General features: G+C 43.4%; 1 protein-coding gene across 7 annotated transcripts in view; it reads right to left on the minus strand.

The window, feature by feature from the left end:
• Positions 1 to 26260, minus strand: part of LOC137314484 (nucleolar protein 4-like) — a 426906-nt gene that overhangs the window by 317068 nt on the left and 83578 nt on the right. The window contains exon 1 of one of the 7 annotated variants that reach the window (XM_067979835.1): positions 6941 to 6987. The exons of the other annotated variants lie outside the window; for them this stretch is intronic. The gene's annotated coding sequence lies outside the window, so the exon portion shown is untranslated. Of the gene's footprint in view, positions 1 to 6940; positions 6988 to 26260 lie in introns of those variants that run through there. 7 annotated transcript variants of the gene reach the window in all.

Here is a 26260-nt window from a genome sequence, read left to right on the forward strand (position 1 = left end):
CAATTTTGGTCTCCTTATCTAAGGAAGGATATACATGCCTTGGAGGCAGTGCAACAAAGGTTCACTAGATTAATTCATGGGATGAGAGGGTTGTCCTATGAAGAGAGGTTGAGTAGAATGGGCCTATACTCTCTGGAGTTTAGAAGAATGAGAGGTGATCTCATTGAAACATATAAGATTATAAGGGGGCTTGACAGGGTAGATGCTGAGAGATTGTTTCCCCTGGCTAGAGAGTCCAGAACTAGAGGGCACAGTCGCAGAATAAGGGGTCGGCCATTCAAGGCTGAGATGAGGAGGAATTTCTTCACGCAGGTGGTTGTGAATCTTTGGCATTCTCTACTCCAGAGCTGTGGACGCTGATCCAGTGAATATATTTAAGGCTGAGATGGATAGATTTTTGGACACTAGGGGAATCAAGGGATATGGGGATCGGGTGGGAAAGTGGGCTGAGGTCGAAGTTCAGCCATGATCTGATTGAATGGCAGAGCAGGCTCGTGGAGCCACGTGGCCTGCTCCTGTTCTTATTTCTTATGTTGTGTTCCCCAGGTGGTTGTGAATCTTTGGCATTCTCTACTCCAGAGGGCTGTGGACACTGATCCAGTGAATATATTTAAGGTATTAGAACCACTGCTCTTTCTGATATATATTAATGGCCTTGAGTATACAGGGCACAATTTCAAAGTTTGCAAATGACATAAAACTCAGAAATGTAGTAAAGAATGAGTAGGATAGTAACAGACTTCAAGGGGACATAGGCAGACTGGTGAAATGGGCAGACACATGGCAGATGAAATTTAATGCAGAGAAGTGTGAAGTGACACATTTTGCTAGGAAGAATGAGGAAAGGCAATATAAATTAAATGGTACAATTTTAAAGGGGCTGTATTGACAGAAAGACCTGGCAGTGTATGTACACAAATCTTTGAAGGTGGCAGGACAAGATGAGAAGGCTGTTAAAAATGCATATGGGATCCTGGGCTTTATTAATAGAGGCATAGAGTACAAAAGCAAGGAAGTTATGCTAAATCTTTATAAAACACTGGTTAGGCCGCAGCTGGAGTATTGTGTCCAATTCTGGGCACCACATTTTAGGAAGGATGCCAAAGCCTTAGAGAGGATTGCGAAAGAGATTTATGAGAATGTTACCAGGGATCAGGGACTTCAGTTATGTAGAGAGATTGGAGAAGCTGGGGTTGTTCTACTTAGAGCAGAGAAGGTTAAGAGAAGATCAGATAGAGGTGCTCAAAATCATGAATGGTTTTGATAGAGTGAATAAGGAGAAACTGTTTCCAGTGGCAGTTGGGTCAGTAACCAGAGGACAGAGATTTAAGATGATTGGCAAAAGAACCATAGGCGACATGAAAAAACATTTTTTTACACAGCGAGTTGTTGTGATCTGGAATGCACTGCCTGAAAGGGTGGTGGAAGCAGATTTAATAATAACTTTCAGTAAGGAATTGGATAAATATTTGAAGGGAAAAAATTACAGGGCTGTGGAGAAAGAGCAGAGGAGTGGAACTAGCTGGACAGCTCTTTCAAAGAGCTGGGTCAGGCACGATGGGCCGAATGGCCTCCTTCAGTGCTGTACCAGACGATGAAACTTCAACTCAGATTTAAATCCATCATTTACTTTGAAAGTCGACCTAATTACATTAACACTAAAACTAAGTAGTGAATTATGGGTGACTAGACTGTTACATTTAAGGACTTTTGGACATTTGCCAGTATTTTTATAGATCTGCATCTAAGCCTACCTATATTATTTTAATATAAGTACTCTTGGCGTCTGCAGTGGAATTTGGTTATAAATAAGGAAATTAGAACTCCACTATACATCTGTTACATAGATTCAATATGTTATGCATGAAGTTAAGGAACAGGAAAATGAAATGGAATCTATAGAGAGGAAATCAATTTAGGCAAATGAAAGAGGATGGAAATCATCCACAAGTTATAATCCCTACCACTGCTGGCAAATATTGCATCCCTATACCAAATTTGATGTATATTTTCTACATTAAAATTGAAACTATGAGGCTATGTCCTTAGAGTGCTGGAAAGATGGTTAAGGAGATCTGTGTCTGAAAGCTTCTGACGAAAGGTCTTCGGCCTGAAACGTTAACTCTGTTTCTTTCTCCACAGATGCTGCCTGACTTGCTGAGCTTCTCCAGCATTTTCTGTTTTTATTTCAGATTTCCAGCATCTGCAGTATTTTGCTTTTGATTAAGGAGATCTGTGTCTGAATTGAGGTCTTTGTTCACTCAGACTTTCCAGGGGGCATATTTCTCTAGACACACCTAGTTTGACTGTGTGATGCAGATACAACTGGTGAGTGTGCAGAGGTGAGGAAAAGCCTTTCAGATACTGTACAACCAAAGAGCAAGTTTTAAGTTATCTGTGGACATTGGTTTTAATAGTTCTGACCAGGCATTTTATGAATCTAGAGATAACTGGGTTGGGGTAGGGGAGAAGATTGAGGCTGGAATGAAAGTTATAGTCTTGACAGATATAAATATTCTAATATATATCTATCTTATATTTTTAAGATTGGTAGATCCTGTTATCTTCCACTGAAGTGTTCTATGTCAACAGTCCCAATGAGGTTTTCAATGTAATTTTGTCTACACCTACATTACATCTGATGATGCCCTGTTATGTTTTTAAATAGAATTTTTCCATTAATGTAGTAACTCTATGATGCTGGAATACTTTAAGAACTGCTTTCAGTCCACATGCAAGCTCTGGCCACCAAGTGTTGCTGCAGAGCACTCTTTGTTTTGTCAAGATGAATTGTAACCTCCATCTTAGTTTTCTATGACAGATATGAACGTCAGTTTTTTTAAATAATATTTTATTTTCATTTAAAAAAATTATTTCACTCAATATTGCCTCCAGACACCTTCACCTCCTGAACCTTGCAGCACTTCAGGCCTCAGCATTTGGACTGCCAGCTACCTGCCTGCCTTGTCTCCCCACTCCCTAAAGGTTCCAAATGTTGGCCCTGTTGGTCTTCCTCTGCCGCTCTTCCCGGCTGAACTATTCCCCATCACGGATCCTTGCACCTGCCATGGCCAATTCTTTGAAAAATTTACTAGACCTTCCCTGACCCTGGCCCAATTTTTCAAAACATTTAATGGGTCTTCCCGACACCAGCTCAACTCTTTCAAGAATATTTTTTTTTAAAGTATCAACACTATCTGAATCGTTTGCTCATCCTCATTTAGGACTTTATACTTTAAGTATTATACATATCTTTCCTCCTTGCTTTTTATGTGCCTTCGCTTGTGAATGTGTTTCAACTGCTCCACAAGGTTGGGATGACAGCAGAACCCCAAGCAAGAAACAGGGTGCCACATTTTGACAACAACAGCACTGATCTGCTCCTACAGGCTACACAGCAAAGCAAGGCAGTGCTGTTCTCTGCCCGAGGGAGAAAAGTGAGCAAGACAGTGGGCCAAAAATCATGGACGGAAGTGGTGGAACATAGCGATTCCAGCAGCACTGTACACGGCACATGGCTACAGTGCCAGGAAAAGTTCAATGACCTCCGCCAAAAGGGGCAATGTTTGGCTACACTCTTTGGGGGTTGGATTCTGTCCATTATTCTGTGAAAACTATACATGGGTGTCCTTTGTACATATTCATTTACCAATGTAATAAAGTTTTATCTTTTATAAGTGTTAAAACTGAGAATACACAGAAAGCTGGTCTGCAAGAAGTTAGATATCTGCTATTTAGCAGTAGTGAGTAGGAGGAGTAGGCTTACCTCCACTGGGGCAATCTTGCATTTTAGTAGCACTGGAAATGGTCCTGGGTTTAGGTAGCACTGGCAGAACTGTGGTAGCAAGTTTCCTTCCTTAAAGCACATTAGTGAATCAGTTGGGTTTTTATGACAATCTGACAACTTCATGGTCTCTTTTACTAATACCAGCTTTTTATTTCAAAATTTCTTAAACTAAATTCAAATTCTCAAACTGCATGATGGGATTTCAACTCATATTCTTGTATTATTAGTCAAGGCCTCTGGATTACTAATCTAGTAACATAACCACTGAGTCGTTCCTGGAATCTTAACCAACGAGGAGGAGGAGGAGGAAAAGACACTTAACCAGATAGGAAGAAGAAAACTTATTTATCTGGATCCTTCAAGTTACATATGGTTTTGCAATACTCTACATGATGATACAGTAATACTGTAAGCACCAGGCAGTCAATGTTTCCCAACAAGACATCTGCTCGTAGTTTAATTCGCTTTTCTTTGTCAACCACATTTACGATATTACAGTAAATCCACTTAGGGCTTGCATTTAAATGTATTATGTTTTTTTGTGATTCAGAAAACTTATAAAACGATATACATATTCAAATCATAATTTCACGGCCTTGTATTGCAATACATATTGTTTCCAGATACATAGCAGGAACTGAAATTCCAAATCTCACAGCAATGCCGCAATAAAAATCAAAAATCAAGATCCAGGCCCTGGACTAGACCTTCTCTGAGCAGTGGCACGGGAGATGTACTTGTGTAATAAAATACATGATTAACAAATTGCCTATCACTGACAGTAAATATCCATAGCTGTTAAAACTTACTGCAGAGTATTTGTGTTCTAATTTAGTTGAAAAAAAGTTAGGTCCATAATATGTTACGTGCAAAATGTATGATTTGCAAATTTTTGCCTTTCTTTTCATTCCTCTCTTGTTTCTTCTGTGGGGGTCTGTGACTCCATTCCCATGCCAACATTCAGGTTTACCAACCCACCCCATTTTACTGGGTTAACATAACCCAAGAGGATGCCCTGAGAGTGCATTCACTTCTCATTGGTCTCTTTTCAAACCAATCATGGATGATTTTTTTTCTAATCTGTAGTATGTGTTATATTTTGTCAAATACTCTGGAAACTGAAAACAATAAACAGAAATTTTGTTTCTTCTATGAGAACTTCTTATCTTTTGGAAATATTAATAACCTTCACTGTTTAGATCTTTGCACATTTGATTTATGAATTGTAATTATTTCCAAGTGATAAACTATTTAAGGAAAACTAACAGAAATGAACGCTGATCAAAGTACCTCAAAACTAATACATAGCACAAAAAATACATAAAAACTGGTTCACAATCACTCAGTCACAAGTGCCTAAACAAAGACATGAGTTCACATTAAACCAAAGGAATGCATCTATAAAATGGGGGACAAGGATGAGTGCCTCCAAATCTAGTGTTGCATTAATGTTATAGCACTGCAGTATGATTCTAATAGTACCATAGTAAATTAAGCAACATAATTCTAGCATCTACTGTGGCAGAGAATGCCGTATCAAGACATCTATCCCAGGACTACTGGTGAGAAATTGCCACCAGTGGCAAATATAACATGGTGCCGCTGAATACCACATGCTGGCATTTGCTCTGAATGTTCGGCTCACCCACAAAGACCAGTAGTGTGGGTTTTGCAGTGATAAGCCTTCCTCCAGCATGAGCAATCACAGTATAGACAGGGCAAGCTTTCAAGATCACCAGCAACTTCTGAACATGACACAGATTGTCACATTTGTATGTGAAGTGGCTGCTGAACTTGAATACATTTGCAGCTGTGCAAATCTGATTTTTCAAAAAGTAAATCCTTGAGAAACCAAAGTGAAGGGGCAAGGTACATAGTGAGGAAACCACCAAAGCTGAAAAGGGTAAAATTGAAGGCACGGTAAATTATAAAATAGTGATTAGATGGCATAAAGCTTGGGTTTTATAAATTTGAAGATTGTAGGAGAAAGGAAGCAATGTGAGAGGTAAGGAGTTCCAGAGTTTTGAGGTCCTGCAGAAGAATGAGCCAGAGTGGGAGACTGCAATAAGTATTGATGTGAACACAGTGCAGATATAACAAAGAAAATGTGCAAGCATGATGAAGGATTTGAGCTCAGAAGAAACAAGAGAGGAATGAAAAGAAAGGCAAAAATTTGCAAATCATACATTTTGCACGTAACATATTATGGACCTAACTTTTTTTCAACTAAATTAGAACACAAATACTCTGCAGTAAGTTTTAACAGCTATGGATATTTACTGTCAGTGATAGGCAATTTGTTAATCATGTATTTTATTACACAAGTACATCTCCCGTGCCACTGCTCAGAGAAGGTCTAGTCCAGGGCCTGGATCTTGATTTTTGATTTTTATTGCGGCATTGCTGTGAGATTTGGAATTTCAGTTCCTGCTATGGCCCCAACTCAGACACTACCAACGCTCCACCGAGTCGTTCCTGGAATCTTAACCAACGAGGAGGAGGAGGAGGAAAAGACACTTAACCAGATAGGAAGAAGAAAACTTATTTATCTGGATCCTTCAAGTTACATATGGTTTTGCAATACTCTACATGATGATACAGTAATACTGTAAGCACCAGGCAGTCAATGTTTCCCAACAAGACATCTGCTCGTAGTTTAATTCGCTTTTCTTTGTCAACCACATTTACGATATTACAGTAAATCCACTTAGGGCTTGCGTTTAAATGTATTATGTTTTTTTGTGATTCAGAAAACTTATAAAACGATATACATATTCAAATCATAATTTCACGGCCTTGTATTGCAATACGTATTGTTTCCAGATACATAATCGGAATTTAAGTTTCTTAGCACATGATGCAGTTTCGCCCAACATTGCTTCAAACTGCTAAATATTTTAGTTCCCAAATAATTGAAACTGACTAGGAAAAAAACAATGAATCGAAGAGCTGTGGAGATCGCTGCATGATCGCTAATTACTTGGTACGCCGCTTTATCATTATTACCTCAGTTCCATTATCAACACACAAACCCAGCAGGTCCCCCTTTAACTGTTCTCATTTCAAATAAACCCCTGCTTCTCGCCTCAATCGAAAAAAATCTTCAAATAGCAAGAAGCGAATTCAGCGATATACTCAAAATGTGCATCTTACTTCGTGCAGGAGAACGTCGTTTCCGAATAATGCATTGTATCAATCCTGAAAGGGTAAAGGCTGGTATCGGTTACAGATAAAAGATACACTGTATTCACTTTCACTGCATCTGTGTGAGGGTGACAGGCACGGGGGAGGGGAGCGCCGGTGACATCACTGCTCGGTGACGCTAACCTTCTCCTCCAAGTGAAGGAGTAGGACATTGAAGCAACAACCAGGGAAAAGGCGTTACTGAAGCTGTCTTTACAGTAATAACCACTGCAACCGCCGCAGTAATCTCAATTGTTAGCCAAAAAGAGTTAATAGTACTCAGATATCACTTGTATGTTAGCCATCTGAGCACTGCAGTAGCGTTTTGCAATGTGTCAAGTTTACGATTTTTTTAAAACATCAGGCAATACAATGTCAGCAAAGCAATATATTTTTCACTTTTTGCCCATTGCTCTAATTCTACCATCAAATCCCCTGCATTGGAAATTCTACAGTATGAAATGGTTCCATAAAAATGATTTGCAAAGGAAATTAAGCAGCAAAATGATTTGTACCATATGTCACCAACCACACATTCACCCTCACTTTATGCATATCTATGATGTCAAAAAGATGCAACCCAATAGTAACTTAAGAATCTAGATGACCCAGGGATGACAGATTTTAAATAAATATGTTTCAAGATAAGGCCGTACAAAGAATCTGTGTCAAAAATATGCCTCTGCATTTAATTTTTCTAAAAACAATATTTTTTCCCAGAAACTTAGCAGGAAGGGACTGGTCTCCCTGGTGTGTTCACAATTTTCCACTGCATCTATGGAAAGACAGACCTTTCCGTGAGTCATTTATATTGTTGAACAATGTAACCTCTTTTTGTGTAACTCAGTGCAAAAAACAACAAAACCCTAGCTCTATTTATTTAATGGGCTTAAAATCTATGTCGCTATTTGTACAGAAAAACTTCTATTTCTATTGGTCCGACCTTGGCAGTAGTGGAAACATAGGGATAGAGTTTCCTCTTTGGGCCCAAAATGCACTTAAAATTGCGCTTCAAGTTTCCGCTAAAATTAATTTGCATAATCACAAACATAAAATCTTTCACGAACCAGTGGAATTGGGCAGCATAATAGAACATAATTGTTCCTTTTACTCCCTTTCCAGAAGCAAAGTTCTGACGAAAGGTCTTCAACCTGATTCTTTCCCCACAGATGCTGCCTGACTTGATTTCCAGCATTTTCTGTTTTTAATTATTAAAAAAGTATTCTTTAATGCATTTAAGAGTGGTCACCTGGAGCAGTTTTATTAATACACAAGAAAATGGATTTATCACCAAAAACAAGCATTTTTAATAAGGCTGTCCAGTTCTCCGCCTGTAAGTAACCTGATTTAAATTCACTGAAAATGACTTTAAAAAACTATAGTGAACCATTTAATAGTTTCATTGGTGAATACTAGTCAGATTATTAATAAATTAAATATTTTTTGATATGTAAAAAACATTTAAAACATGCCTGAGTGTCAAAGAAAATAAGCACAATTTGAAGAGCCTTTCCGAACCAGCGCAATCGTCGAAATCTCGCAATTTCGATCTGAGGGCATGGCCAGATTTGTTGATGGGGCCTGATTCGGGCAAATTGAATCTTGAACCAGCATAAAAGAAGAGAGTAAGTGATTTTCGGCGTAACTCACCTACAATTTAAATTCCCTGAACTTTTCATTGAATCATAGAAAGGTTACACCACGGAAAACATAGAAACATAGAAAATGGAAACTAGGAGCAGGAGTAGGCCAATTGGTCCTTCGAGCCTGCTCCGCCATTCAATGTGATCATGGCTGCTTCTCTATCTCAATGATGTGGAGATGCCGGTGATGGACTGGGGTGGACAAATGTAAGGAATCTTACAACACCAGGTTATAGTCCAACAATTTTAAATTTTAAAATAAAATTGTTGGACTATAACCTGGTGTTGTAAGATTCCTTACCTCTATCTCAATACTATGTTCCCGCTCTCTCCCCATACCTCTTGATGCCTTTTGTGTCCAGAAATCTATCTATCTCCTTCTTAAATATATTCAGTGACTTGGCCTTCACAGCCTTCTGTGGTAGAGAATTCCACAGGTTCGCCACCCTCTGAGTGAAGAAATTTCTCCTCATCTCAGTCCTAAATGTCCTACCCCGTATCCTGAGACTGTGACCCCTCGTTCTGGACACCCTCCCTGGGGAAACATCCTCCCTGCATCCAGTCTGTCCACCCCTGTCAGAATTTCAACGAGGTGCCCTCATTCTTTTAAACTCTAGTGAATACAGGTCTAGTCGACCCAATCTCTCCTCATACGACAGTCCTGCCATCCCAGGAATCAGTCTAGTGAACCTTCACTGCACTCCCTCTATGGCGAGTATATCCTTTCTTAGGTAAGGAGACCAAATCTGCTCACAATACTCCAGGTGTAGTCTCACCAAGGCCCTGTACAACTGCAGTAAGACATCCTTGCTCCTGTACTCAAATCCTCTTGCAATGAAGGCCAACATACCATTTGCCTTCCTAACTGCTTGCTGCACCTGCATGTTTGCTTTCAGTGACTGGTGTACAAGGATACCCAGGTCCCTTTGTACATCAACATTTCCCAATCTATCACCATTTAAATAATACTCTGCCTTTCTGTTTTTCCTTCCAAAGTGGATAACTTCACATTTATCCACATTATACTGCATCTGCCATATATTTGCCCACTCACTCAACTTGTCTAAATCCCCTTGAAGCCTCTTTGCATCCTCCTCACAGCTCACAATCTCACCTACTTTTGTGTCGTCAGCAAATTTGGAAATATTACATTTGGTTGCCTCATCCAAATCATTGATATATATTGTGAATAGCTGGGGCCTGCCTGCCACCCGGAAAAAGACCCATTTATTCCTACTCTCTGTTTCCTATCTGTTAACCAATTTAAAAGAGGCCATTCGGCCCATCGAGTCCACGCAGGCTCTATGCAAGAACAATCCAGCTAGTCCCACTGACCTGACCTTTCCCCGTAGCCCTGCAAATTTTTTCTTTTCAAGTACTTATCCAATTGCCTTTTGAAGGCCATGATTGAATCCCTCGAATCATTGTAGTACATCTTTTCTGCACCCTTTCTAAGGCCTTCACATCTTTCCTGAAGTGCGGTGCCCAGAACTGAACACAATACTCCAGTTGTGGCCAAACCAGTGTTTTATAAAGGATCATCATGACTTCCATACTTTTGTACTCTATGCCTCTATTTATAAAGCCCCAGGATCCCATATACTTTCTTAACCACTTTCTCAACCTGCCATGCCACCTTCAACGATTGGTGCAGATATACCCCCAGATCTCTCTGTTCCAGTACCCCTTTTAGAGTTGTGCCCCCTAGTTTATATTACCTCTCTTCGTTCTTCCTACTGAAATGTATCATTTCGCATTTTTCTGCGTTAAATTTCATCTGCCACGTGTCCGCCCATGGCACCAGCCCGTCTATAACCTCTTGAAGTCTATCACTATCCTCCTCACTGTTTACTACCCTTCCAAGTTTTGTGTCATCTGCAAATTTTGAAATTGTGCCCTGTACATCCAAGTCCAAGTCATTAATATATATAAAGAAAAGCAGCGATCCCAGCGCTGACTCCTGGAGGACACCACTGTACACCACCCTCCAGTCCAAAAAACAACCATTCACGACAACTCTCTGTTTCCTGCCCCTTAGCCAATTCTGTACCCATGTTGCTATTGCCCTCTTTATTCCATGGGCCGCAATCTTGTGATAAGCCTACCGTGCGGCACTTTATCAAACGCCTTTTGAAAATACATATACGCCACATCAACTGCATTGCCCTCATCTACCCTCTCTTTTACCTCATCAAAAAACTCGATCAGGTTAGTTAAACACAATTTGCCTTTAACAAATCTGTGCTGGCTTTCCCTGGATCAGCCACATAAATACTGTTGCTACAAGAGCAGGTCAGAGGCTGGGTATTCTGCGGTGAGTGACTCACCTCTTGACTTCCCAAAGCCTTTCCACCATCTGCAAGGCGCAAGTCAGGAGTGTGATGAAATACTCTCCACTTGCCTGGATGAGTGCAGCTCCAACAACACTCAAAAAACTCGACACCATCCAGGACAAAGCAGTCAGCTTGATTAGCAACCCATCCAACACCCTAAACATTTACTCCCTCCACCACCGGCGCACCGTAGCTGCAGTGTATACCATCCACAGGATGCACTGCAGCAACTCGCCAAGGCTTCTTCGACAGCACGTCCCAAACCAGCGACCTCTACCACCTAGAAGGACAAGGGCAGCAGGCACATGGGAACACCACCACCTGCATGTTCCCCTAAAAGTCACACACCATCCCGACTTGGAAATATATCGCCATTCCTTCATCGTTGCTGGGTCAAAATCCTGGAACTCCCTCCCTAACAGCACTGTGGGAGAACCTTCACCACACGGACTGCAGCGGTTCAAGAAAGCGGCTCACCACCACCTTCTCAAGGGCAATTGGGGATGGGCAATAAATGCTGGCCTTGACACCCACATCCCATGAACGAATAAAAAATCAATCCACCCTCGTCCAAGTGACTGTTAATTCTGTCCCAGATTATCGTTTCTAAAAGTTTCCCCACCACCGAGGTTAAACTGACTGGCCTATAGTTGCTGGGTTTATCCTTACACCCTTTTTTGAACAAATGTGTAACATTTGCAGTTCTCCAGTCCTCTGGCACCACCGCCATATCTACAGATGTTTGGAAGATTATGGCCAGTACCTCTGCAATTTCCACCCTTACTTCCTTCAGCAACCTAGGATGCATCCCATCCAGATCAGGTGACTTATCTACTTTAAGAACAGCTAGGCTTCCAAGTACCTCTTCTTTATCAATTTTTAACCCATTCAGTATCTCAACTATATCTTCCTTTACTGTGACTCTGGCAGCATCTTCCTTGGTAAAGACAGATGCAAAGTACTCATTTAAATCTTCGGCCATCCCCTCTGCCTCCATGAGTAGATCTCCTTTATGGTCCCTAATCGGCCCCACCCCTCCTCTTACTACCCATTTACTGTTTACATGCCTGTAGAAGACTTTTGGATTCCCTTTTATGTTGGCCACCAGTCTATTCTCATACTCTCTCTTTGCCCCTCTTATTTCCTTTTTCACTTCCCCTCTGAACTTTTTATATTCTGCCTGGTTCTCACTTGTGTTATCAACCTGACATCTGTCATAAGCCCTTTTTTTCCATTTCATCTTACTCTCTATCTCTTTTGTCATCCAAGGACCTCTGTCTTTCGTTGCCCTACCTTTCTGCGTCGTGGGATTGTGCCTAGATTGTACCCGAAACATCCCCTCTTTAAAAGCCGCCCACTGTTCAATTACAGTTTTGCCCGCCAATCTTTGATTCCAATTTAGCCGGGCCAGATCTGTTCTCATCCCATTGAAATTGGCCCTGCTCCAATTGAGTATTTTTACTTTAGAGTGGTCCGTGTCCTTTTCCATAGCTATGCCAAACCTTAGGATACTATGATCGCTGCTCCCTAAATGCTCCCCCACTGACACTTGCTTCACTTGGCCTACCTCATTCCCTAGAACCAAGTCCAGCAATGCCTCCTTCCTCATTGGGTCAGAAACGCACTGGTTAAGAAAGTTATCCTGGACACATTTCAAAAATTCCTCCCCCTCTGTGCCCCTTATATTATTATTGTTATCCCAGTCCATATTAGGATAGTTGAAGTCCCAGTTATCACTATTCTATAGCTTTTGCACCTCTGTAATTTCCCTGCAAATTTGCTCCTCCACATCCTTCCCACTAGTTGGTGGTTTTGTGCTGGTTCGACCAATTCCGGGCAAAAAACTAGCGGAACCAAGTGGAAACTTCCCCCACGGCGTTTTGTAGCTTAGCTTCAATTCCCCACACTCGATAATGTTTATCAATGAGCGGCAGAGATTGCTGGAAGTCAAGGCTAAGCAGCAATACACCATGGGGCCAACATTACTTTGATTGAAAAAACAGGCAAATAGAAAGTTTTGCAATCACTGTAATAAAACTCCATTGAAACCACAGGTCCATGTATTTAAGAGTGGTAACCTGAAGCAGTTTTAAGCATCCTGTTAAATACATTTCTATGTATTGCCCAATACAGTGCACCTTCCAGGTTTATTTGCAAAATGAAGTAGTTTTGTCCAAGATTCTTTAATTCTGTCATTGTACATATGGGGTTAATAATCAGCTTCATTCAACAACAACAACTTGCATTTATACAGTGCCTTTAACGTGGTAAAACGTCCCAAGGCACTTCACAGGAGCATTATCAAACAAAATTTGACACCGAGCCACGTAAGGAGATATTAGGACAGGTGACCAAAAGCTAGATCAAAGACGTAGGTTTTAAGGAGCGTCTTAAAGGAGGAGAGAGAGGTAGCGAGGCAAAGAGGTTTAGGGAGGGAGCTCCACAGCTTAGGGCCTAGGCAGCTGAAGGCACGGCCGCCAATGGTGGAGCGATTAAAATCAGAGATGCGCAAGAGTCAAGAATTGGAGGAGTGCAGAGATCTCGGAGGGTTGTAGGGCTGGAGGAGGTTACAGACAATTTTTTAAAATTCGTTCATGGGATGTGGGCGTCGCTGGCAAGGCCAGCATTTATTGCCCATCCCTAATTGCCCTTGAGAAGGTGGTGGTGAGCCGCCTTCTTGAACCGCTGCAGTCCGTGTAGTGAAGGTTCTCCCACAGTGCTGTTAGGGAGGGAGTTCCAGGATTTTGACCCAGCGACGATGAAGGAACGGCGATATATTTCCAAGTCGGGATGGTGGGTGACTTGGAGGGGAACGTGCAGGTGGTGTTGTTCCCATGTGCCTGCTGCTCTTGTCCTTCTAGGTGGTAGAGGTCACGGGTTTGGGAGGTGCTGTCGAAGAAGCCTTGACGAGTTGCTGCAGTGCATCCTGTGGATGGTACACACTGCAGCCACAGTGTGCCAGTGGTGAAGGGAGTGAATGTTTAGGGTGGTGGATGGGGTGCCAATCAAGCTGACTGCTTTGCCTGGATGGTGTCGAGCTTCTTGAGTGTTGTTGGAGCTGCACTCATTCAGGCAAGTGGAGAGTATTCCATCACACTCCTGACTTGTGCCTTATAGATGGCGGAAAGACTTTGGGGAGTCAGGAGGTGAGTCACTCGCCGCAGAATACCCAGTCTCTGACCTGCTCTTGTGGCCACAGTATTTATGTGGCTGGTCCAGTTAAGTTTCTGGTCAATAGTGACCCCCAGGATGTTGATGGTGGGGGATTCAGCGATGGTAATGCCGTTGAATGTCAGGGGGAGGTGGTTAGACTCTCTCTTGTTGGAGATGGTCATTGCCTGCCACTTGTGTGGTGCGAATGTTACTTGCCACTTATCAGCCCAAGCCTGGATGTCGTCCAGGTCTTGCTGCATGCGGACACGGACTGCTTCTGAGGGGAAGCGAATGGTTGGGGAGGGGCTACGCCATGGAGGGATTTAAAAACAAGGATGAGAATTTTAAAATCTGGGAGCCAATGTAGGTCAGCGAGCACAGGGGTGATGGGTGAACGGCCTTTGGTCCGAGTTAGGATCCGGGCAGCAAAGTCTTTTATGAGCTCAAGTTTATGGAGTGTGGAAGATGGGAGGCCAGCCAAGAGAGCATTGGAATAGTCAAGTCTAGAGGTAACAAAGGCATGGATGAGAGTTTTAGCAGCAGATGAGCTGAGGCAGGAGCAGAGGCAAGCGATGTTACGGAGGTGGAAGTAGGCGGTCTTGATGTTGGACCAGATATGGGGTCGGAAGCTCGTCTCAGAATCAAATAGGTTGCCAAGGTTGCTTAAGATCAGTTGAGAGCGCATAATAAATCCAGCAAACCAAGACAAAGTGAAGAGGGTTCTCTGACCAATCCCAGGGATGATATAAATTCACCTACATAACTGCAAGTAAAAGCACTCTCTGGGACATTGGGAACAAGGGCCACCCGTGGGAGTGGTTAATGACTTTGAACTCAAAAAGAGTCCATATCCCAAAAATGTAACAGCATTATGAGTCTGTTAACAGCAGTTTGAAACTCAAATTGTGCAATTATTATTTTCTGTTTCTTCAGCTGTCCAGAGCAAAAACAAAGATGGTTGAGAAAACGTTCCATGTTAAATGTAGTATTAATGGAGAGGGAAGGAGTCATGTGGTTTGATAGTGTCAGGAGCGGGGAGTAGTACAAAGGTTTGGGAGAAGTGGGAGGACATGGTGGAGTGTCGGAGGAGCAAAAGGATGTTGGGATCTGGGAGTCCATCAGTATTTCTAGGTTTGACTCATTAGTGAGGAAGCTTCGTACAATGGGTGCACACCTACTTTACAGAGAATGTTGGTGTGTTGCTTAAAAAAGGAATTTCTTCTTGAACCTAGCTGCTGGAATTGGAGGCTTGTTGAATTATCCCAGATTCTGTTGATATCTGGTCGTATTGGTTTTCTTAAATTTTGTAGTCTGGCTGCTTTGGTTGCTATTTTTTGCTGTATTCTGGCTCCATTAGGTGTCTTTTACTTTATACTGACAGGCACTGTTTATTGGTTAGGGAAGCCTTCTCTTATGTCTGGCTGCAAGTCTGGAAGAAGCAAGGCACATTGCTTTGAGGAAGGCACCATTGAGATGTTTTTACAAGAAATGCATGAGAAGAGAGCAGTACTGTTTCCCCATTGTAGTCAAATGGTGCCCAAGGCTGCCTGTAAAAGAACATGGCAGGGAGCATCAAATAGAATTAACATCATGAGCACTATTTCGAGGACCTGGCTGCAGTGCTGCAAAAAATTCAATGACTTCACCATAGGAACATAGGAACAGAAGTAGGCCATTCAGCCCCTCGTGCCTGCTCCGCCGTTTGATAAGATCATGGCTGATCTGTGATCTATCTCCATACACCTGCCTTTGGCCCATATCCCTTAATACCTTTGGTTGGCAAAAAGTTATCTATCTCAGATTTAAATTTAGCAATTGAGCTAGTATCAATTGCCGTTTGCGGAAGAGAGTTCCAAACTTCTACAACTGTTTATGTGTAGAAACGTTTTCTAATCTCGCTCCTGAAAGGTCTGGCTCTAATTTTTAGACTGTGCCCCCTACTCCTAGAATCCCCAACCAGCGGAAATAGTTTCTCTCTATCCACCCTATCTGTTCCCCTTAATATCTTATAAACTTCGATCAGATCACCCCTTAACCTTCCAAACTCCAGAGAATACAACCCCAATTTGTGTAATCTCTCCTCGTAACTTAACCCTTGAAGTCCGGGTATCATTATAGTAAACCTACGCTGCACTCCCTCCAAGGCCAATATGTCCTTCCGAAGGTGCGGTGTCCAGAACTGCTCACGTACTCCAGGTGCAGTCTAACCAGGGTTTTGTATAGCTGCAGCATAACTTCTGCCCCCTTGTACTCCAGTCCTCCAGATATAAAGGCCAGCATTCCATTAGCCGCCTTGATTATTTTCTGCACCTGTTCATGACACTTCAATGATCTATGTACCTGAACCCCGAAGTCCCTTTGGACATCCACGGTTTTTAACTTTTTACCATTTAGAAAGTACCCTGTTCTATCCTTTTTTGATCCAAAGTGGATGACCTCACATTTGTCCACATTGAATTCCATTTGCCACAGTTTTGCCCATTCACCTAATCTATCAATATCGCTTTGTAATTTTATGTTTTCATCTACACTGCTTACAATGCCACCAATCTTTGTGTCATCGGCAAACTTAGATATGAGACTTTCTATGCCTTCATCTAAGTCGTTAATAAATATTGTGAATAATTGAGGCCCCAAGACAGATCCCTGTGGGACTCCACTAGTCACATCCTGCCAATGTGAGTACCTTCCCATTATCCCTACTCTCTGTCCCCTTTCGCTCAATCAACTTCCTAATCAAGTCCGTACTTTTCCCTCAATTCCATGGGCTTCTATCTTAGCTAACAGTCTCTTATGTGGGACCTTATCAAATGCCTTCTGGAAGTCCATATAAATAACATCCATTGACATTCCCCTGTCCACTACTTTAGTCACCTCTTCAAAATATTCAATCAGCTTTGTCAGGCACGACCTACCTTTCACAAATCCATGCTGGCTCTCTCTGATTAACTGAAAATTCTCGAGGTGTTCAGTCACCCTATCCTTAATTATAGACTCCAGCATTTTCCCCACAACAGATATTAGGCTAACTGGTCTATAATTCCCCAGTTTCCCTCTCTCTCCTTTCTTAAAAAGCGGAGTGATATTTGCAACTTTCCAATCTGGAGGGACAGTTCCTGAATCTAGAGAACTTCGAAAGATTATAGTTAGGGCATCTGCAATGTGCTCACCTACTTCCTTTAAAACCCTGGGATGGAAACCATCTGGTCCTGGGGATTTGTCACTCTTTAGTGCTATTATTTTCTTCATTACTGTTGCTTAACTTATGTGAATTTTATCGAGTCCCTGTCCCCGATTCAATATTAGTTTTCTTGGGATTTCCGGCATGCTATCCTCTTTTTCGACTGCAAATACTGACGCAAAGTAATTGTTCAACATGTCCGCCATTTCCCCATTGTCAATGACAATATCCCCACTTTCAGTTTTTAAGGGGCCAACACTGCTCCTGACCACCCTATTTTTCCTAATATAACTATAAAAGTTCTTCGTATTGGTTTTGATACTCTTGCGAGTTTCTTTTCATACTCTCTTTTTGTCGCTCTTACTATCTGTTTTGTAACCCTTTGTTGCTCTTTGTATCTTTCCCATTTGCCAGGATCTGTGCCATTTTTTGCCTTTTTGTATGCCCTTTCCTCATGTCTTATACAGTCCCTTACCTCTTTAGTTGTCCATGGCTGTTTTTTTTGGCAAGTAGAGTTGTTGCACCTCAGGGGTATAAACCGATTCTGTATCACGTTAAATGTTTCTTTGAACATTTCCCACTGATCATCAGTCGTTTTACCCATTAACAGATTTGCCCAGTTTACTGTGGACAGTCTCTGTCTCATCCCATTGAAGTCGGCCTTACCCAAGTCTAGAATCTTAGCAGCTGATTCACTTTTTTCCCTTTCAAACACTACATTGAACTCGATCATATTATGATCGCTATTGGATAGATATTCACGCACAGTTAAGCCGTTAACTAAATCTGGTTCATTACTCATTACTAAATCTAGTATGGCTTGCCCCTCTGTTGCCTCGAGGACATACTGCTGTAGAAAACTATCCTGGACACACTCAAGAAATTCACTACCTTTCTGACAGTTGCTAGTCTGCTTTTCCCAATCTATGTGAAGGTTAAAGTCCCCCATTAAGACCACTATGCCTTTGTTACACGCTTGTCTAATCTCTGCATTTATACAATCCAGCACTTCAGAGCTGCTGCCAGTGGTCCTATATACAACTCCCACTATAGTCTTAGATCCTTTCCTATTTCTCAATTCAACCCATAAGGTCTCTGTTGGCTGCTTACCTCTCGTTATATCCCCCTTTATCATTGAAGTGATTTCATCTCTAATCATTAAGTCACCAGGAGGGACAAAGTAGATAGCTTCACTAGCCCATCTTCTTCATGTAACAATAGCCTCCTACATTCCATCACATTCTTTCCTCCTTCCCGTATTTGTCCCCAGTGTCCATTCCCGCACCTTCCTTGCCCAGCACCCCCTCCTTCAGTAGAAGCATCGCCAGAAAAAAAGCCATCGACATGCCTTCCATGACCACCACCTGCATGCTGAACGTGTTCGCCTTCACAAGCCATATGAGTTGGTAGTTTCCACACATACATTGTCAGCTCTCAGTCCTCCCTTTTCCTTTGGTAGAACGCAGCGCACAAGAGGAAGGAGCAGTCCACAAGTAGGGGAGGTCAAGTTTCCAACCATGACCTCACAACATTTGAAGAATGGGCCTGCAAATTCAAGGATGGGGGTTACTGGAGATGGGGAAACAGGAGGTTAAGTTCCAGTGCAGTGTTTCAATGACAATGATGCTTCCTTCAACCTCTATCCTAGATCCTCTCCCAAATACTAACACGTTGCAGGCCTATGTGAGCTGCTTGTTGATGGTAGCTGTTCCCTTTGTTATGAGTTCCTTCTACTAGCAGTTTCCTTGTTCTGTCTCACCAAGTACGACAGAAGCAGCAGCATCGGTAACCTCCCTTGACAAGCGTATTCCTGTCACTGCATCCCACTCAGGCAAGCAGCAACCACCCTGGGGGAGTGCAGATAGTCAGATTGAGGGAAGCATATTCAATGATGCACAGAGCACAGGTGAACAGGAACAAGTGTTGTTGGTGCAGGAGGAAGCATGTCACCAGAGGTCATTTTCATCCAAAGCTGCAAAGGCTCGGGATCTGGATCTCCAGGACATAGCTTTTAAAAGGTTGCTTTCTGAGCATAAAAGATTATTGGAGTCATTGAGGATTTGCCTAGCATTGTAAAAAGAGGATGCTGCAACTTGCATGTATGGAGTGCTTCTTGCAAGACATCGAAAGTATGCAATTAGAATCAGTGGCAGCTCCAGGGATATCTGCCATGCACCCTCGTATGGCAGAGACCATTTTGCTAATCTTTGCCTCTCTCCTGAATGCTCAGATTGCTGTTATACAGGCCTTGGGCTGGAATGTTATTTCCTCCTTGAACAGCTCATCTGACCAGTTTGGCCAAATGGAGCAAGTCATTGATAGGAGCTTCAGCAATGTATTTGCTGCCATTGAGTCTGCTCACCCACAGCTCAGTGGGCATACTCAATCCAGTGGTAAACCTGATAGCTACAGAAGGCATAGTGCTCGCTTCCTTCAAAAGGTGGCAAAACTGCCATACCACCTCCTTGGTGAATCGTAGGTGGTGATGGTACTGCTCCTCTGACAGGTTTAGAAAAGTCCTCTGTGCCCAATAGATATGGCCAATAAGTTAATGACAAGTAGATGCCTGACCTTCTCCTCTTCCTTCTCATATGCCAAATGTAAATCGCTGCCAAATGGAACCTTTATTGTGGTCAAGGGGCTGTTTCCCTTCTATAACAACACAGGTGTAGTCTGAAATTAGTCTAAGACAATCTCTAAAAGAATCCCAAACCTTGTTCCTGAAATCCTTACCATATTACTGCTTTTCTCTTTAAGATGGTGCGCTTCCAAAACACAGCCTGCCGCCAGAAACAAAGGAAAACTGTTCCCCGGTCCTGATGACATTGTTTGACACCATTAAAATCTAATTTTAATGCAACACCTGTTAAGATAAAACAAACTGCACCCCAGCATAGCATGACCAGAAGTTGGCGGGCAACACAATATGGGTGGAGACCCTGCATAACATGTCTCCAACCGTATTTCCTACATATTGCACCAAAGGAAAAAAAATCAGCAATTTTGGGCCATTACAAAAAATCAGCCCTACTTTATAGACTAGCACAGTAATTCAAGAAATATCGGGCACATAATAGCCATTTACAAAAGAATCTTAACATTTAGATTATGATCTTTTATTATTTTCCTTTTAAGAAGCTAGATAGTAGAATTATACAGGATCCTGGGCTCAAAAATAGAGGCATAGAGTGCAAAAGTATGGAAGTCATAATGAACCTTTATAAAACACTGGTTCAGCCACAACTGGAATATTGTGTCCAGTTCTGGACACCGCACCTCAGGAAAGATGTGAAGATCTTAGAGAGGGTGCAGAAGAGATTCACTAGAACGATTCCAGGGATGAGGGACTTTAGTTACGTGGTTAGACTGGAGAAGCTGGGGTTGTTCTCCTTGGAACAGAGACGGTTGTGAGGAGATTTGATAGAGGTATTCAAAATCATGAAGGATCCAGACAGAGTAGATAGAGAGAAACTGTTCCCATTGGCAGAAGGATCAAGCATAAAAGGTCATAGATTTAAGGCGCTTGACAAAAGAACCAAAGGTGACATGAGGAAAAACCTTTTTAACATAGCGAGTGGTTAGGGTCTGGAATGCACTGCCCAAGAGGGTGGTGGAGGCAGATTCAATCGTGGCCTTCAAAATTGGAACTGGGTAAGTACTTGAAAGGAAAAAATTTGCAGGGCTACAGGGAAAGGGCGGCGAAGTGGGACTAGCTGGATTGCTCTTGCATTGAGCGATGGGCCGAATGGCCTCCTTCCATGCTGTAACCTTTCTGTACTCAAATCCTCTTGCAATGAAAGCCAACATACCATTCGCCATCCTAACTGCTTGCTGCACCTGAATGCTCGCTTTCAGCGACTGGTGTACAAGGACACCCAGGTCTCGTTGCACCTCCCCTTTTCCCAATCTATCACCATTCAGATAATAAGCTGCCTTTCTGTTTTTACAACTAAAGTGGATAACCTCACATTTATCCACATTATACTGCATCTGCCATGTTCTTGCCCATTCACCCGACTTGTCTAAATCACATTGGAGTCTCTTTGCATCCTCCTCACAGTTCACATTCCAACCCCAGCTTTGTGTCGTCTGCAAACTTGGAAATTGTACATTTAGTTCCCTCATCCAAATCATTGATATATATTGTGGATAGCTGGGGCCCACTGATCCCTGCGGTACCCCACTAGTCACTGCCTGCCACCCGGAAAAAGACCCGTTTATTCCTATTCTCTGTTTCCTTTCTGTCAACCAATTCTCAATCCATGCCAGTATATTCCCCCCAATCCCATGTGCTTTAATTTTGCACACTAACCTCTTGTGTGGGACCTTATCAAAAGCCTTCTGAAAATCCAAATACACCACATCCACTGGTTCTCCCCTGTCTATTCTACTAGTTACATCCTCAAAAATCTCCAGTAGATTTGTTAAGCATGATTACCCTTTCATAAACCCATGTCCAATCCTGTTAATGTCCTCCAAGTGTTCTGTTATCACATCTTTTATAATAGACTCCAGCATTTTCCCCACTACTGATGTTAGGCTAACTGGCCTGTAATTCCCTGTTTTTTCTCTCCCTCCTTTTTTAAAAAAAATAGTGGGGTTACATTTGTCACCCTCCAATCTGTAGGAACTGTTCCAGAGTCTATAGAATTTTGGAAGATGACCACCAATGCATCCGCTATTTCCAGGATCACTTCTTCCAGTACTCTGGAATGTAGATTATCAGGCCCTGGGGATTTGTCAGCCTTTAGCCCCATTAATTTCCCCAGCACTATTTTTTTACTAATATTGGTTTCCTTCAGTTCCTCCCTCTCACTCGACCCTTGGTTCCCTAACATTTCTGGCAGGTTATTTGTGTCCTCCTTTGTGAAGACAGAACCAAAAGTATGGGCGTCATTTTAACACCCGCTATCGGGTGCGTTCATGGCGGGGGGGCTTCGAAAATTGGAGAATCCCGGAGCTGGAACGGAGCCCGCCCCAAACCCGCGCACTTCCGGGTTCCCCGCTGACGTGCGCTCGCAGCTCCCGCTGGTGGGAATCCCGCAGGCAATTAAAGCCAGCGGGATGCCACTTGAAAGTATTTATTTAGGTATTTCAGGTCATTAACTGACCTGATTAAGGGATTATGTGAGGAGGGGTGGGATTTTAGAACAAACTGGGACTGATTCCCACACTGGGGGAAACACTCCCAGGTCAAATGGACGTGTTGCAGCTGTCAGCCTGTGGCAGCTGCAAAGGTCCCTTTGAGAGGTGGGGGGGGGGGGGGGGGGGGGAGGGGAGACCCTCACCCATTGCAGGAGGCCACCCTGTCACTTGGGACAAAGTTTGGCCTCCACCACCCTCCTCCTGACAGTCAAAGTCACCAACCTGCACACTTACCCCGGGGTCCGGAGACATGTACCTACCTTGCGGACCCCCTCAGATGTACATCTTCCGGATGAGGGCCGCCGTAGCTGGAGTCATGACCTCCTCGGAGGGCGAACAGCATCACCAGCCTCGCCATCCACGCCGTCCACCTCTGACACGTGGAGCTCCACAACAGAGTGCTGTGACACATCCACCTGTACAGCAGGAGGGAGGGCTACCGCAGAGAGAGATGCGTCGCAGAGGGCACTACCCTCGCCACAGGGTCCACAGACCGAGGCTCAGCTTCCTGGACCTCTCTGAGCAGCAGTGCACACGGAGGCTCAGAGTCACTCGACATGTAGTCGTGGACATCTGCAGCCTCTTTCATGCCGAGCTGCTCCTGGCTGGCCCGAGCACCATCTTCTTACCTGTCGCTGTCAAAGTCACCACTGCCCTCAACAACTTCCCCTCCGCATCCTTCCAGGGTGCAACCGGGGACATCGCCGATGTCTCTCAGTCGTCTGCGCAGAAGAGCCCTGCAAATACACCTACACCCACTCTGCAGTGACACAATGGGTGGCATCAGTTGTGGGTCCTCATAGTGATCCTCAGGAGCGGGCATTATTGCACAGGCCAGACAAGATTCGCGAAGACATGGCAGTAGTGGTGCCAATATAATATGTAATGTGAGTTGTTCAGAAATTCAATATAAGTAACACCCATGACAAACCCTCAAACACCCTTGTGCATCCCCTTCATGCTCACGACACGTTTGCCTTACGCTGCCTACTGCACATATGTGAAGCATGCCCTGTGGCTGCAGCACAGGTTGAGTGAGGCTGGCCGTGAAAGAGACGCACGAGAGGGTGAGTATGAGACAGAGCCATGAGATTGTATGAGGATTGGGTTGAGTGGTAGTGGCGGGATGAGTACTGGCGAGGTGAGTAAGTGCAGGTAAGATGAGGATGAGGTTTGAGTGGGTATGAGGGGTGATGTGACAGAGTAGTGTTGGCAGTGCCGAAGGAGATGTGGGGTGGGGGCAGTGATGTGGCAGACGGAGTGTACGGGAAAGACTACGTGTACTCGCTTTGGCTGACCTACTGAGGTCATTGGAGCGCCTCCTGCACTGTATGCAGGTGGGCGATATGTTAATGGTGCTGGTGACCTCCTCTGCCACCTCGAGCCAGGCCTTCCTGGTAGCAGAGGCAGGCCGCTTCCTCCCGCCCGCCGGGAGGAAGATCTCTGTCCTCCCCCTCCTCCTCACCCCATGTATTGATACCTGGAATGAGGCATCATTAAACTGGGAGCAGCCTTCCCCCTGGGCTGCTCCATGCTGTAATTTTTGCTATTTGTTGCAGCATCTGTCAGTGGAGGACTGCCCCTTTAAATAGAGCACCTCCAGCTGACAGACCTTACTGCGCATGTGCAGCCCGCCCGACGTGCAGATCAGCAGTGGGGAACCCGGAAGACAAGGTAAGTGGATCCAATTAGTGGATTGTCTGCTACAATCGCGCGGGAAGCTGACTAATTTCACCGGGCGCGTTACCCACGCGCCCAATAGCCCCCCCCCCGCCGAGAACCCGCAGCCCTGGTAACATCGGGCCCCATGTGTTTAATTGTTCTGCCATTTCTTTGTTCCCCATTATAATTTCCCCCATTTCTGACTGTAAGGCAGCTTTTTGCAGTAGTGGTTTCCCAGCACGGAGCTGGGAACTGCATTTTAGTAGTTACATAAAGCATTGAGTGCATTTGAAATAACTAAAGATAGTGCTCTTGGCTTACTGCCAGTGGACATCCCTCTCCCCCGCTCCTAGAAAGGTGCCATTGTGGCAATGTCCTGTCTATGACTTGGGAACTGGATTTTAATTTTTCTAAAGTGTTTATTGTGCTTTTGTCATCTTAGTAAAAACGTACTAAGTGCTTTAAGGATGTTTACAGGTCTTTTTGGCCCTTCTTAAACTAGATTTTTTAAACTTCTGTATTTCAGATTACTCTCAAAGGTTAGTTCTAGCTCCATAAAACCTCAACGGTATCTTCACCATTCCTGTCCTTAAACAGGAGTCTTGTTTATATCCCAATAAAGAGTTACCAAGATTTCCAATATTTTATATCTGGCCTCTCAAATTCGTATCATGAATATCAACATAATAATGTCAACTATTTACATTTATATAGAATCTTTAACAAAGAATAACCCAAGTGCGCTATAGATAGATGTAAGGAAAACAGATGCCAAGTAAGTAGGACCCAGGTGGCTGAAAACTCTACCGCCAATGGAAGCATGAGGAGAGAGGGGTTAGGAGATTTTTAAAGGAGGGAAAGTGACTGGTTGAGAGGTTTAGTGAGGGAATTCCAGAGAGTATGGGGTAAATTTGTACACCCAAGAATGGGTGGGTTGGGGGCGGGTGGGAGATTAAAATAACAGCTTTTTAGAGCGGGACTGCATCCCAGTTCCAACTCTCCCACTTCTGGGTTTAACCCAGGCAGGTTTGTGAGCATGTGCACAGAAGACATCAGGAAGCCCTGTCCCCACTTAAAGCCGGAAGGCCGATACTTAAAAGGGCAATGTACCTCATTGAAATACTTGAGGTGCTTAATATTTTGTGTATTGGCCATTTAAAATGAATTTAACCTTATCTGTTCGGGTTTCCCTTCGCTTCCGATTCACGTCAGGTGAAAGCAGGTGGGAAAGGCCGGATCCAAGAGGTGAATGTCTTTATCGCACTGCTTGTGGGCCCGGAGGAGCAGGATTGCTTCATCCAGGCCCAACGAACTCACCAGGCCGACAGGAACGTCGTGATCAGCCGAACACACTTCCGGGATCCCCACGTGAATATCTGCAGACATGTGTGGTACCCGGCTCAGAATAAAAATTATGCCCTATGACCCATGCAGCTTAAGGGATGAAGGGAATGGGCAGGGGTAATGCACAAAAGCCCCGAGTCAGATGAACAGTGTGTTCGGTTGGGTGATGGGAACAGATAGAGGACTGTAGGAAGTTGAAGAGCGAGGTCAAGGAGGGATTTAAAGACGAGGACAAGGATTCCAAATATAATGCATTGGAGGATGTAGGTCAGTGAGGACAGAGATAGTATTATTCTGCATAAATGCTGTGAAGCTTTCACTCCTGACATTAACCATTTTTAATGAAAACAAAAAAATTGTTAAAAGAAAGAAAAAAGGAAAATATCTTCTTCTCAAGCCTGTAACTGTCAAAACTGGCAACATTGTATGGAGACAGGCCTCAGACACATTTCTGACTTAAATGAATTATCGAAGGAGGAAAGGATGAAAGAAGGAAAGAAAAGTGGAAAGAAAGAAAAAAAATGTATTTTTGGATGAGCCAAAGCGCTTTACAGCGAATGAATACTTTTTAAGTGTTGTCACTGTTGTAATGTGGGAAATGCGGCAGCCAATTTGTGCACAGCAATATCCCACAAACTGCAATGTGATAATGACCAGGTAATCTGTTTCAGTGATGTTGGCTTTCCACAGAGATCGGTGCTGGGACCACTGCTGTTCACTATTTACGATATGGACTCAGGAATCGGAAGGACAATTTCAAAATTTGCGGATGACACCAAATTGGGGGGTATAATTAATATATAGTTAACTACAGTATAGTTAAGACTGT

This window comes from Heptranchias perlo, chromosome 3 (genome assembly GCF_035084215.1).
Source record: "Heptranchias perlo isolate sHepPer1 chromosome 3, sHepPer1.hap1, whole genome shotgun sequence".
Classification (NCBI taxonomy): Eukaryota; Metazoa; Chordata; class Chondrichthyes; order Hexanchiformes; family Hexanchidae; genus Heptranchias; species Heptranchias perlo.